We start from the raw sequence: 13,947 nt of genomic DNA on the forward strand, positions 1-13,947 counted from the left end.
ATTGTGTGACACTCCCTCAGTACTGTCCCTCTGACTGTGTGACACTCCCTCAGTACTGTCCCTCTGACAGTGTGACACTTCCTCAGTACTGACCCTCTGCCAGTGAGCCATTTACTCAATACTGTCCCTCCAACAGTGTGACACTCCCTCAGTACTGTCCCTCTGATTGTGTGACACTCCCTCAGGACTGTCCCTCTGACAGTGTGACACTCCATCAGTACTATCCCACTGACAGTACGGCACTCCCTCAGTACTGTCCGTCTGACAGTGTGACTCTCCCTCAGTACTTTCCCTCTAACTGTGTGACAATCCCTCAGTACTGTCCCTCAGGTAGTGTGAAACTCACTCAGTGCTGTCCAGCTGAGAGTGTGACACTCCCTCAGTACTGTCTCTCTGACAGTGTGACACTCCCTCAGTACTTTCCCTCTGTGTGACACTCCCTCAGTACTGTCCCTCTGACAGTGTGACTCTCCCTCAGTACTGTCCCTCTGACAGTGTGACACTCCCTCAGTACTGTCCCTCTGATTGTGTGACACTCCCTCAGTACTGTCCCTCTGACTGTGTGACACTCCCTCAGTACTGTCCCTCTGACAGTGTGACACTTCCTCAGTACTGACCCTCTGCCAGTGAGCCATTTACTCAATACTGTCCCTCCAACAGTGTGACACTCCCTCAGTACTGTCCCTCTGATTGTGTGACACTCCCTCAGGACTGTCCCTCTGACAGTGTGACACTCCATCAGTACTATCCCACTGACAGTACGGCACTCCCTCAGTACTGTCCGTCTGACAGTGTGACTCTCCCTCAGTACTTTCCCTCTAACTGTGTGACAATCCCTCAGTACTGTCCCTCAGGTAGTGTGAAACTCACTCAGTGCTGTCCAGCTGAGAGTGTGACACTCCCTCAGTACTGTCTTTCTGACAGTGTGACACTCCCTCAGTACTTTCCCTCTGTGTGACAATCCCTCAGTACTGTCCCTCTGACAGTGTGACACTCCCTCAGTATTGTCCCTCTGCAGTGTGACACTCCCTCAGTACTGTCCCTCTGACAGTGTGAGACTCCCTCAATACGGACCCTCTGGCCTTGTGTCATTTCCTCATTTGCATCACTTGAATAACTCGATATTCCATATCACTGGTCTTTCGGAGAGAGTGCAGGGTAGATTTAGGAGGGTGTTGATCAGTCTTGAGGGACTGAATTAAGCAGAGAGTTTGTTTATTTTGGGATTTATTCATTGGAGCCAAGGAGAATGTGGGGTGTCTTGTAGAGTTACATAAAATCATGAGGTGTAGAGATTGGATGAATAATCCCAGTCTTCTACCAGGACTGCCGAATTAAGAACCAGAAGGCTCCTGTTTCAGGTAAGAGGGGAGAGATTTAATGGAACCTGAAGAGACAAGTTTTTCATGCAGTTGGTGCTCTGTACCTGGAACAGGCTGACAGAGAAAGATCATGAGGCAGTACAGTTACTTTTAAATTGCTGTCAGACAGAAACGGTACATTGATCAGAAAATTTTAAAAGGATATGGGGAAATGCTAGCATAGGGGACTGGCTGAGTTGACATGCATTGGATGGGCTGAAGGGCCTGTTCCTGTGCTGTTTGACTCGACCATCGTTCGACAGTGTGACACTCTTTGAGCACTGACTCTGCGGTGGTTTGTCTGATGTGCGACACAGTCCACTGAGGTACGGTGGCATCGTGGTTAGCACAACTGTTACAATCCAGCAACAATTAATATATAATTGAGACAGGATAAAACATTAAACACTATTAAAAAACAAAAGTAAACAAACGACTAACGCAACCAGAAGTCGGCTGCTGTGCGGCAGCTCGAACAGTTCTTAAAGCAATAATGCAAACACTGTTCCTTCAAAAAGTATTACCAAGTAGTCCAAATTGATTTCCAGCCAATTAAAGGAGAGACTTCTTTTGGATTAAATCCTCTTTCACGACTTTCTGCAGATCCCAGCCGAAGTATGCCAAGGGATTTCCGATTAAAGGAAATAAAATGGCTTGAAGGCACTGACCTTTCCTTGACGAAACTCTGCATGCAACTCTTTCTGCCCCTTTTAGCAGGAGTTAACATGGACACAGGTTACTAATTCTTTGTGTGAAGATTAAACAAAGGTCGAATCTGTTTCACAGTCAACACTAACTTTCCCAATCCTTCGGGATTTCTGAACTCCTTTAAAATCTTCACTCTCCAACTTGATTTTAACTGGCAGTATTGTAGCAAAACTGCCGGCAATAACCTTTGAGACTTAGAACAGAATGTAAAACTCCACTTTTGAATGAAACTGCATCATAACTTAGAATACGCAGCAAAATATGAAGTCACTAGTCAGTTCAGCCATGAACTGCCCAGGTCACAGGTTGGGGTTCTCACAGTTGTGGAGAGCGTCCTCTTCTTTGTGGTGGCGTGTTGGGGAGGAAGCATTAAGAAGAGGGACGCCTCACGTCTTAATAAGCTGGTAAGGAAGGCGGGCTCTGTCGTGGGCAAAGTACTGGAGAGTTTAACATCGGTAGCTGAGCGAAGGGCGCTGAGTAGGCTACGGTCAATTATGGATAACTCTGAACATCCTCTACATAGCACCATCCAGAGACAGAGAAGCAGTTTCAGTGACAGGTTACTATCGATGCAATGCTCCTCAGACAGGATGAAGAGGTCAATACTCCCCAATGCCATTAGGCTTTACAATTCTACCGCCAGGACTTAAGAACTTTTTAAAAGCTATTATTAATGCTTTTTGAGACGGTGATTTAGATGCATATCATATTGTTTTTTACTGAGTTAAGTATTGTATGTAATTAGTTTTGCTACAACAAGTGTATGGGACATTGGAAAAAAAGTTGAATTTCCCCATGGGGATGAATAAAGTATCTATCTATCTATCTATCTATCTTTATACCCTGTTTAAAAAAAATCTATCACACGACCTCTCACTGGCGGTAAAATGATGTCACTCCACCATCACAAGACCATTACCTCATCTCCAGCATAGCTTCAATTACATCATGGCCATGTGACAGGTACAAGATACCCACGGGTACATAACACCTTCCTCCAAAAAAAATGTTGATTTGTCAAGAACAAAATTTTAACAATTAACTATTTACAGGAGAAGAAATACAAACATACAAAATTTACAATCTACTCAGTATACATAGTATTACCATACATCAACTGACAAATTATTACACAGGAGTGTTACAAATGTTAAAATATCACTCCATAAAATATTACATTGTACATTCAACATCGAGATAGACAGTCAGCAATTACATTATCTTTGCATTTAATATGAGTTATCAAAATATTGTACTCTTGTAACATTAAATTCCAATTTAATAATCTTCTATTTTTGTTTTTCATCTTACTCACAAACACTAACGGATTATGATCAGTGTAAACGATAAGTGGTTTTTGAATTGTACCAACATACACATCAAAATGTTCTAAGGCTAAAACAAGAGATAACAATTCGTTTTCTATTGTCAAATAGTTTCTTTGATGCTCATTAAATTTCTTAGAAAAGTTAGCTACTGGATGATCAACCTCATCACTTTCACCCCTTTGCATTAATACTGCTCCTGCAGCCTCATCACTAGCATCTACCCCTAATGAAAAAGGTCTGTCAAAGTCAGGTGCCCTGAGCACAGGCTGTTGACATATCATTGTTTTCAATTTCTCAAATGCTTCTTGACAAGGCACTGTCCACACAAACTTTTCATTCTTCTTCAAGAGGTTAGTTAATGGAATGGCAACATTAGCAAAATTCTTAGAAAATTTTCAGTAATATCCCACCATTCCCAGGAATCTTCTGAGAGGTTTTTTCCCAGTTGGAGTGGGCATCTTTAAAATTGCCCGAACTTTTGCCTGAACAGGAGTTACCTTACCTTGACCCACAACATAACCAAGGTAAGTTACAGTGGCATGTCCAAATTCACTTTTAGCCAAGTTAATAGTTAAGTTAGCTTTTGAAAACCTTTAAAATAATTTCTCCACCACAGTAACGTGTGCTTCCCAAGTATAATTTCCTGTCACCAAATCATCTGTATCCTTTAATCCCTGAATCACAGAGTTAATCATCCGCTGGAAAGTACCTGAGGCATTCTTCATTCCAAATGGAAGAACATTATATTCATATAACCCAGATGGAGCTACAAACACAGAAATCTCTCTACCTCTGTCCGTTAATGGAACATACCAATACCCTTTCAATATATCAATCTGTAAGGAACTTTGCTTTTCCAACTTTATCTACTTAATCATCTACTCTAGGAATTGGATATGCATCTGTTTTCATTACAGCATTCACTTTCCTATAGTCCATACAAAACATAATACTACCATCTGGTTTTGGCACCATAACACAAGGTGAACTCCAATTCGAGTTAGAAGGTCAAATAATATTATTCCCTAGCATATATTTAATTTCTTTCTCAGCAAGTTCACATTTTTCCATGTTCATCCTATATAGATGTTGTTTAATGGGTTTGGCATCTCCAACATCTACATCATGTGAAGCTACAGTGGTCCTTCTAGGAATGTCTGAAAACAAATCCTTATATTTAAAAATTAATTGTTTCATTTGCTACTTCTGCTCTGGCTGTAAATGTGCTAATTTCTCATCAATATTTTCCAGAATGGTTGAGTTTGGTAATCTGACAGAAACAACGTTGGGTTTAGAATGAGTTTCAGATTAATCATCTATTATGTTCCTAGTGAGATCAGACTCATCATCATTAACCACAACAGTCACAGTAGCAGACTGTTTCTCATAATATGGTTTTATCATATTCATATGGCAAAGTTCAGTTGGCCTTCTACGATCTGGAGTTTTTACACGTAATCCACATCATTGATTGTAGACACAATTTCATAAGGACCATGAAATTTAGTTTGTAAAGGATTTGTTTGCACTGAAAAAAGAACCGGCACCTTATCTCCAGGCTTACACTTCCTCATCCTAGCTTCTTTATTCCACCAGGTTTTCATTTTCTCCTGAGCCAATTTTAAATTTTCGCTAGCTAAGCTACAAGTTTTATGTAATCTGTCCTTAAATTTTAAAACATTGTCCAACAAATTAGTGTGTACCCCTTTATTAATCCATTGTTCTTTTAGTAAGGCTAAAGGTCCTCTAACTCTATGCCCAAATACAAGTTCAAATGGACTGAAACCTAAGGATTCTTGCAGCGACTCCCTTACTGAAAATAGAAGTAAGTGTATACCCTCATCCCAATCATTTTCATTTTCCACACAATACGTCCTAATCATAGTCTTGAGGGTAAAATTAAACCTCTCTAAGGCACCTTGCGATTCTGGATGGTATGCAGATGAAGTGATTTGCTTAGCTCCCAATTTATAAGCTATCTGTTGAAACAATCCAGACATGAAGTTACTGCCTTGATCAGATTGTATTTCCTTAGGCAACCCAAAATAAGTAAAGAATTTTATAAGAGCCTTTATTACAGTTTTAGTTGTTATATTCCTAAGTGGTACTGCCGCTGGAAACCTAGATGCAGTGCACATGATAGTCTCCAAGTACTGATAACCAGTTTTTGTTTTTGGTAATGGATCTACACAATCTATAATAATTTTAGAAAATGTTTCACCAAATACTGGAATAGGTTGCAATGGAGCCAGTGGTATAACTTTATTTGGTCTGCCCACAATTTGACAAGTATGGCACGTTCTGTAAAACATCACCACATCTTTTCTTAAACCAGGCCAGTAAAAATATTTTAAAATCTTGTCCACAGTTTTCCTTATGCCTTGATGTCTACTCAAGGGCACACTACGAGCTAAAGTTAAAATCTCATTTTGATAAACTTTAGGAACAACTACCTGGTGAACAACATTCCATTTATCACCTGCAGGAATTGTAGGCGGTCACCACTTCCTCATCAGTACACCTTTCTCAAAATAATATGTTACTGACACCTTATCAATTTCACTATCTGGAAGAGCTTGTTCTTTTAATTTTATAATCTCAGGGTCTCCACTCTGCTCTGCTATCATCTCCTTCCTGGACAGAGACAAATCGTCATAGTCAGACTTACTCCAAGACTCTTGTTCAAACAAAGAAGGCAAGAAAGTTTCTGACGTCCTCAAAACTCGAATCCTGAGTTGAACTGTCATGAGTAGCAACCTTATTCTGCACATCAATCTTTTTAGCCATAGCTCGAGTTATAACACGGGAAGAATCTGTGTTAGAATCCATCCATGGTTCCTCTGACTCTATTGTCAAATGCACTTAAGGGAAAACCTGTCCACCTGCCAAATCATTACCTAACAATAAAGAAATATCCTTCACATGTAAGCTAGGGTGTGGTCCTACTTTAACAAGTCCTGTAACTAACCCAGATTTTAATTTCACTTTATGCAGATGTACAGGCATAAGGGCACTCCCAACACCTCGTATATAATTTATCTCACCAGTATCAGACTCTTCATTAAACTTTAACACACTGTCTAACATCAGTGAATGAGAAGCTCCAGTATCCCTAAGGATTTTTATTAGCACCGGAGTAGATCCTTCTTCCAAGGATACAAACCCTTCAGTTATAAAATGATCATATCCCTTTTTAACTTGGTCAGACTTTAACAAAACGTCATTTGTGTTTATTAAACGCTGTGGATTTACAGGTATTTCAGTATGTTGCACACAAGCATCTGGGACTGCTTCCTTCTCTTTCTTTTTCAATCGGAAACAGGTAGCTATTACATGACCAGGTTTCTTACAATAGTTACAAATGGGACCAAATTGTATTTCCTTCACAGGTTTTCCTTCCTCCTTACCTTTCTCACTAACTTCTGATTTAATTTCTGATTTACCTTCATTCACTGTTATTTTTCCTTTTAAAAGTTCTGCCCTGAGGTAATTAATTCTTATGGATAAAGCATACTCATCAGCTAATTTAGCAGACTCGTGCACACACACCCCTCCCTATCTCTGCAACCCAACCCCCTCTGGACCAGTTGTCTCATCCAAATTTCAGAGTTTCTTGATCGATAAATTGGGATGATGAGGGGAATCCAGCTGATCGTTTCGAAAAGGCAAGTGATGTGAGACCACGTCAGGATTGAAGGTGCAGCACAGATAGGTTAATTGGCTATTTTAAACCATTCCGACTGAACATCTATTCAGTACAGTCTGAGAGGAACTGTCGGGAATTTATGAATAGATTGTGGGTGTTGGGATCACCACATAAACTGTCAGATTTAGACTCGATGGGCCAAATGTCTCCAATGTCCTCAGGAGATAAGAAATTGTAAACAGACTGGACTGAGAGTTTATTGCGCAACAGGAAAGAATTAAATCTGAAAATGTTATCTTTCAGAATGAATGGAAGTACAGAGTGGATTAGATCACTGAACTGTTCCCACAACCGATAGACTCACTTTCAAGGACTTTTCATCTCAGGTTCTCAATATTTTTTTTTCTCTTTTGTATTTGCACAGTTTATTCTCTTTGCACACTAGTTGTTTGTCCGTCCTTTTGGGTGTGGTCTTTCATTGATTCCATTGTGCTTCTTGGATTGACTGTATATGCCCGCAAGAAATTCATTCTCAGGTTTGCCTGTGTTGATACATATATACTTTGATAATAAATTTATTTCAGCTTTGCACTTTTGATGTGCTTTCCCTTTCTGAATATAAGTTAATGACTGGAAATTTTGACAGAGTTTCCAAGCTGACAGATGAAGTGAACTTGGAGAAGGGATGGATCGACAGGAGGACCGTGGGAGAATTCAAGGAGATAAATATAGGACAGGGAAGTAGCAGAGAAGGGACAGGTGTAGGTTTTCACTGAGAAAGAAAAGTGCTAAATGCAGAGAGGAAGAAAAAGAAGAGGATGCAATTCTGGAAACAGTACTAGAAAGGAGAAAGACTCTGAGAGAATGTGCTTAGTTCATCACAGGGGGCAAGGCAGGTGAAGAAGTAACTCGAGAAATGTTTTGAATAGTGGCAGAAGCTGGAGATCACTTTAACCAGAGGGTGGTGAATCTGTGTAATTCATTACCCCAGATGGCTGTGGGGTCCAAGTCTCAGGAAACAATTAAAGCAGAGTTTGATAGGTTCTTGATTAGTCAGAGTGTCAATGGTTATGGGAAGAAGGCAGGTGAATGGGGTTGAGAGAGATAATAAATCAGCCACGATGGAATGGTGGAGCAGACTCAATGAGCCGAATGGGCTATTTCTGCTTCTCTGTCTTATGGACTTATGGTCACAATGAAACATTCTGAAAAGCCTAGTACAGGGGTTCCAAACCGTTTTATGCCATTGACCCCCACCATAACCAAGGGTCCACAGACCACAGGTTAGGGACCATTGGTCAAATGTTTAGTCTGTTCATCATATTTTCGGAAAAGGTCAGTTTGTCGGTAGAGATAAATTGAAATGATTCCAGGTTCAGGGAGTTCAGTTCTGCGGGTTGACTGGAGAACGATTCTGAGGGTCTCTAGTTATGAGGGTGGAGAATTGGAAAAACAAACGCAAAGAACTAGACACAAGGCTCAACTATCCTCAGTGGATAACTGCACACCCTCCAGCACACTCATACTTCAAATCACTGGTTACACGTCCGCAGGGACAAGCAATAATTTTAACCTTCACAGTTTTGTGTTCAGTTTATAAGGCACAGACAGATTTGCCGGTGACACTTTGAATGCGATACGGCAGGGAGTTCAGAAGCCTCTCTGTACTCTGACTCATCATCGCTGTTGATGAGGCCAACGAATGTTGTGTCATCTACAAACTAGTAGATACAGTTGAGTCATGTGTCAGGAGTGTGAATTCCAGTGGACTGGGCACACAGCCCTGGAGAGTACCCGTGCTCAGTGTAATAGCACTAGAGATATTATTGCCTACACGGACTGACTGTGGCCTTTCTGTTAAGAAGTCCAGGATCCAGTTACAGAGGAAGGTGTTAAGACCCAGTGATCATAGTCCCCCAGTATTTCCTGGCATATGATGGTGTTAAATGCTGAACTGAATATTTAAAACAGCAGCCTGACAAATGAGACCCCCATCTTCCAATTAGGTCAGTACAGAGTGGAGGGCAGAGGTCACTGATCATCAGTGGATCAATTCAAGTGACAGGCAAACTGGAAAGGGTCCAATGTGGCTGGAAATAAGGCTTGAATACGTTCCATAACCAGCCACTCCAAGCGTTTCATAATGGCTGATGTTAATGGCACTAGACAATAGTTGTTTAGACAGGTTACCGTCAGCTTCTTTAGAACTGGAATGAAGGTTGCCATCTTGTAAACGGAGGGGACAATGAGCATTTCCAGAGAGATGTTGAATATATTCATCAGCACCTCAGTTGTCTGGGCTGTGCAGTCATTTGGAACCTGACCTGCTCTATTATTGGGCCCGGCAGCTTTGCGTGAGTTGACTTGGCCAGGGTCTTCCTCTCCTCAGCTTCAGCCAGACAGAGATATTCAGCCTGTCGAGGAGTGGGGCGTCCTGGTCTCTGACCCGAAGGGTAGACGTGGTTTGTAGTCATCTGAATTCCATAAAATCATAGACCATAAGTCATAGGAGCAGAATTAGGCCATTTGGCCCAGTGAATCTGCTCGACCAATGGCTGATGCTCTTTTCCCTCCCTCAGCCCCACTTCCTGACCCTCTCCCTGTAACCTTTGATGCCGTGCCCAATCAGGAACCTATCAAACTCTGCCTGAAATACACCCAATGACCTTGTCTCCAAAGCTGCCTGTGGTAACAAAATCTACTAACTCACCACCCTCTGGCTAATGAAATTTCTCCACATCTCTGTTTTAAATGAATGTCTCTCTATCCTGACATTGTCCCCTCTTGTCCTAGACTCCCCCACCAATGGAAACATCCTTTCCACAGCTGCACTGTCTGGGCCTTTTAACATTCAAAATGTTTCAATGAGGTGCCCCCACATCCTTCTTAAATTTGAGTACAAACCCAGAGCTATCAAACGTTCCTTGTATGATAACCCTTTCATTCTCGGAATCATACTTCTAAACCTCCTCTCTAATACCGGCACATCTTTTCTTAGATGAGTAGCCCAAACTGTTCACAATACTCAAGGTGAGGCCTCACCAGTGCCGTATAAAGCCTGAGCATCACATCCCAGCTTTTATGCTGCAGACCTCTTGAAATGAAAAGTAACATTGCATTTGCTTTCCTCACAACCGACTCTACCTGCAAGTTAACCTCTGCACAAGGTCTCCCAAGTCACTTTGCAACTCAGATTTTGGATTTTCTCCAATTTAGAAAATAGTCAGTACATTTATTTTCCTACATTGTATTTCATTTGACACTTTCTTGGCCATTCTTCCAATCTGTCTAAGTCATTCTGTAAGCTCTCTGCTTTCCCAAAATTACCTGCTCCTCCACCTGTCTTCATATCATCTGCTAACTTTGCAAGAAAGCTATCAATTCCATCATCCAAATCATTGACATATCAGTCAAACCAGTCCCAACACAGACCCCTCTGGAACACCACTGGAACCAGCCAACCAGAAAAGGTTCCCTGTAGTCCTGCTCTTTGCCTGCTGCCAATCAGTCACTGCTTTATCCATGCTACAATATTTTCTGTAAATCCATGGGCTTGTAGCTTGTTAAACAGCTTCGTGTGTGGTACCTTGTTAAAGGCCTTCTGAAAATCCAAGTACTCAACATCATCCGATTCTGCTTTGTCCATCCTGCTTGCTTATTCTGCATTCTGCATTCTGTTATTGCTTTATCTTGTTCTACCTCAATGCACTGTGTAATAATCTGATCTGTAGAAACAGTATGCAACACAAGCTTTTCAGTGTGTTGGTATATGAGAAAATAATTAACTGATTTCAGTATCAGTGTCAGCTTCTAAATAGTTGTGCATATAGAGTGCAGGCCCACGGGTTCAGATCTGGAACTGGAGCAGGGTTAACTTGGAGGGCATTAGGCAGGATCTAGCTGGGGTCAACTGGAATGGGGAAGGCTTTTAGAAGGTCCATAACAAGAGTCAGAGGCAGCATTTTCCTCTTAGGGTGAAGGGTAAACATACCAAGTTCAAATCTGAATCTGAATTAGGTTTATTATCACTGACATATATCATCAGATGTGTTGTTTTGTGGCAACAGTACAGTGTAAAACAGAAGAAATATAGTAAAAATTAACAAATATGGTGGGGTAGTGTTCATGGACTATTCAGAAACCTGACATTAAAGGAGAAGAGGCTCTGACTAAAACGTTGAATGTGGGTCTATTCAGTCTCCTGTACCTCCTCCTCGAAGGTAGCAATGAGAAGAGGACATGTCCTGAATGGTGAGATGGATGCTGCCCTCTTGAGGCTTCAGCTTTTGAAGATGCCCTCGATAGTGGGGATAGTTGTGCCTGTGATGGAGCTGGCTGAGTCTAGAACCCTCTGCAGCTTTTTACAACTTTGTGCATACCAGACGGTGATGCAACCAGTCAGAATGTTCTCCACGGTACATCTGTAGAAACTTGCTCGAGTGGTTGGTGACACTCCAACTCTCCTCAAACTCCTATTGAAGTATTTCTGTTCATCAACATCTCAGAGCTCTGTGTGAGGGAGCTGATAAGAAAGTGAAAACTCCAGTTATCCTCTGCCTTCACAACTCTTCCCATGGATTGTCGTGAGGCAAAAATCATCCCACTCTCTAAGGAGGGAGAGATAAAACAGGGAACTATAGAGCTCTCCCTCCAATGTGATGGACAATTCCGTGACCTTTACCTGGTCACAAATGTTCCAACATTTCCTGCCTCCTCGCGATTTGAAAATGTTGTCATTGAAGCCAACTGCCATCATGTAGTTCTCCGTGGATTAATGTGGCTCTCTAACACGGGATATCAGACACCAAGGAAGATCTAAGCTACTCACACAAAATGCTGTGGGAACTCAACAGGTCAGACAGCATCAATGGAAATCAATAAACATTTCAGACAAGACCCCTCATCTGGACTGAAAAGGAAGGGGTCAGAAGCTGGGGGAGAGGTTTACAATCTGTCAGATGATAGGCAAGTCCAAGTGAGGGGGTAGATAGCTGAGTGGGGAAGGGTTGATGAAGTAAGAAGCTGGGACATGATAGGTGGAAGAGGTGAAAGGTAGAAGAGGAATCCAATAGGAGAAGAAAGTGGGCCATGGCAGTAAGGAAAGGCAGTGGGGAACCAGAGTGTGGAAATGGACAGGTCATGTGAACGGGGAGGGAATGAGAAGGGCTTCCAGAATGGGTAATGAGGAATAGAACTAAAAAGGGGAGATGGGGGGAAGTGGGGAGAGAAAGGGGAATAGTTACCAGGAGTTAGAGAAGAGCAACACGGTATCACAGTGGCCAGCATTGCATATTATAGCAACAGCAACTGAGGTTGAGTTCCTGCTGCTGTCTGTAAGGAGTCTGTATGTCCACTCTGTGACTTCATGGGTTTCCTCTGAGTTTCCTCCCACAAAGACGTTCGGGTGAGGGTGAGTAAGTTGTGGGCATGCGATGTTGGTGACAGACGTGGCCTCGAGCCATGGACAGACATGTCGGTGTGGAATGGGAACTATGGAAAGGAGGATACAAAGAAACCAATCATTTCATTATTTTCCACCACCTTGGGTTTCCACCCAAAACCTGACAGCCAATGACGAATGCTCGATGTGTGGTCACGGGGAACCACAGAAGCCAATGAGCACACACCTCAGTCACCACATGAACAGCAGCAGTTCATGGTAGTGGGACAACTCTACCTTCCTGTTAGGTCAGAACCCACATACTGAATAAGAAGAGAACACATCAGCGATTGTGGACCCAATTGATTTCAGTGGCCTCTATTTCCCTGTGCTCTGATTGGTCAGAAACACACTCAGGGGTACCTCCTGTATCAAATAAAGTGACCACTGAGTGTATGTTCATTGTCTCCTGCTGCTGTAGCCCATACACACAAGGTTTTACGTGACGTGCATTCAGAGATGCTCTTCCCCGAGCCACAGTTGTCATCTGCTGCTTCCTGTCAGTTTGAACCGATCTAACCATTCTCCTCTGACTTCTCTCATTAACAAGATATTTTACCCACAGAACGGCCACTCACTGGATATTTTGTTTTGTTTTTCACACCTTCTCTGTTGTTTACAACTAGAGAGCTGTGACCTCACAGACTGTATTCTTTACTGCGATCTCACAGACTGTATTCTTTACTGCGATCTCACAGACTGTATTCTTTACTGTGATCTCACAGACTGTATTCTTTACTGCGATCTCACAGACGGTATTCTTTACTGCGATCTCACAGACTGTATCCTTTACTGCGATCTCACAGACTGTATCCTTTACTGCAATCTCACAGACTGTATCCTTTACTGTGATCTCACAGACTGTATTCTTTACTGTGACCTCACAGTCTGTATCCTTTACTGTGATCTCACAGACTGTATTCTTTACTGCGATCTCACAGACTGTATTCTTTACTGCAATCTCACAGACTGTATTCTTTACTGCAATCTCACAGACGGTATTCTTTACTGCGATCTCACAGACTGTACACAGACTGTATCCTTTACTGCGATCTCACAGACTGTATCCTTTACTGCGATCTCATGAACAGTATCCTTTACTGCGATCTCACGAACAGTATCCTTTACTGCAACTTCATGGACTGTATCCTTTACTGCGATCTCACAGACTATTCTTTACTGTGATCTCACAGACTGTATTCTTTACTGTGATCTCACAGACTGTATTCTTTACTCTGTGGTTTCACAGTAGAGGAATTCTAATAGCTGGAAACACTGTTTAAGCTTTGGAGAAAGTAAGAAAATTAGTCAACCCAAACAAAATTTATCAATGCACCAGAGAAACCATTCTAATGGATGCACCATGGCTTGGAATGGCAACGGTTTGGCCGTGGACATAAGCTCAGCACATCCCCAAAACTAGTTTTCCCTCCATAGACTCTCCCTACACTTCCCACTGTCTCA

This window comes from Hemitrygon akajei, chromosome 1, assembly GCF_048418815.1.
Source record: "Hemitrygon akajei chromosome 1, sHemAka1.3, whole genome shotgun sequence".
In the NCBI taxonomy this organism is placed as follows: domain Eukaryota; kingdom Metazoa; phylum Chordata; class Chondrichthyes; order Myliobatiformes; family Dasyatidae; genus Hemitrygon; species Hemitrygon akajei.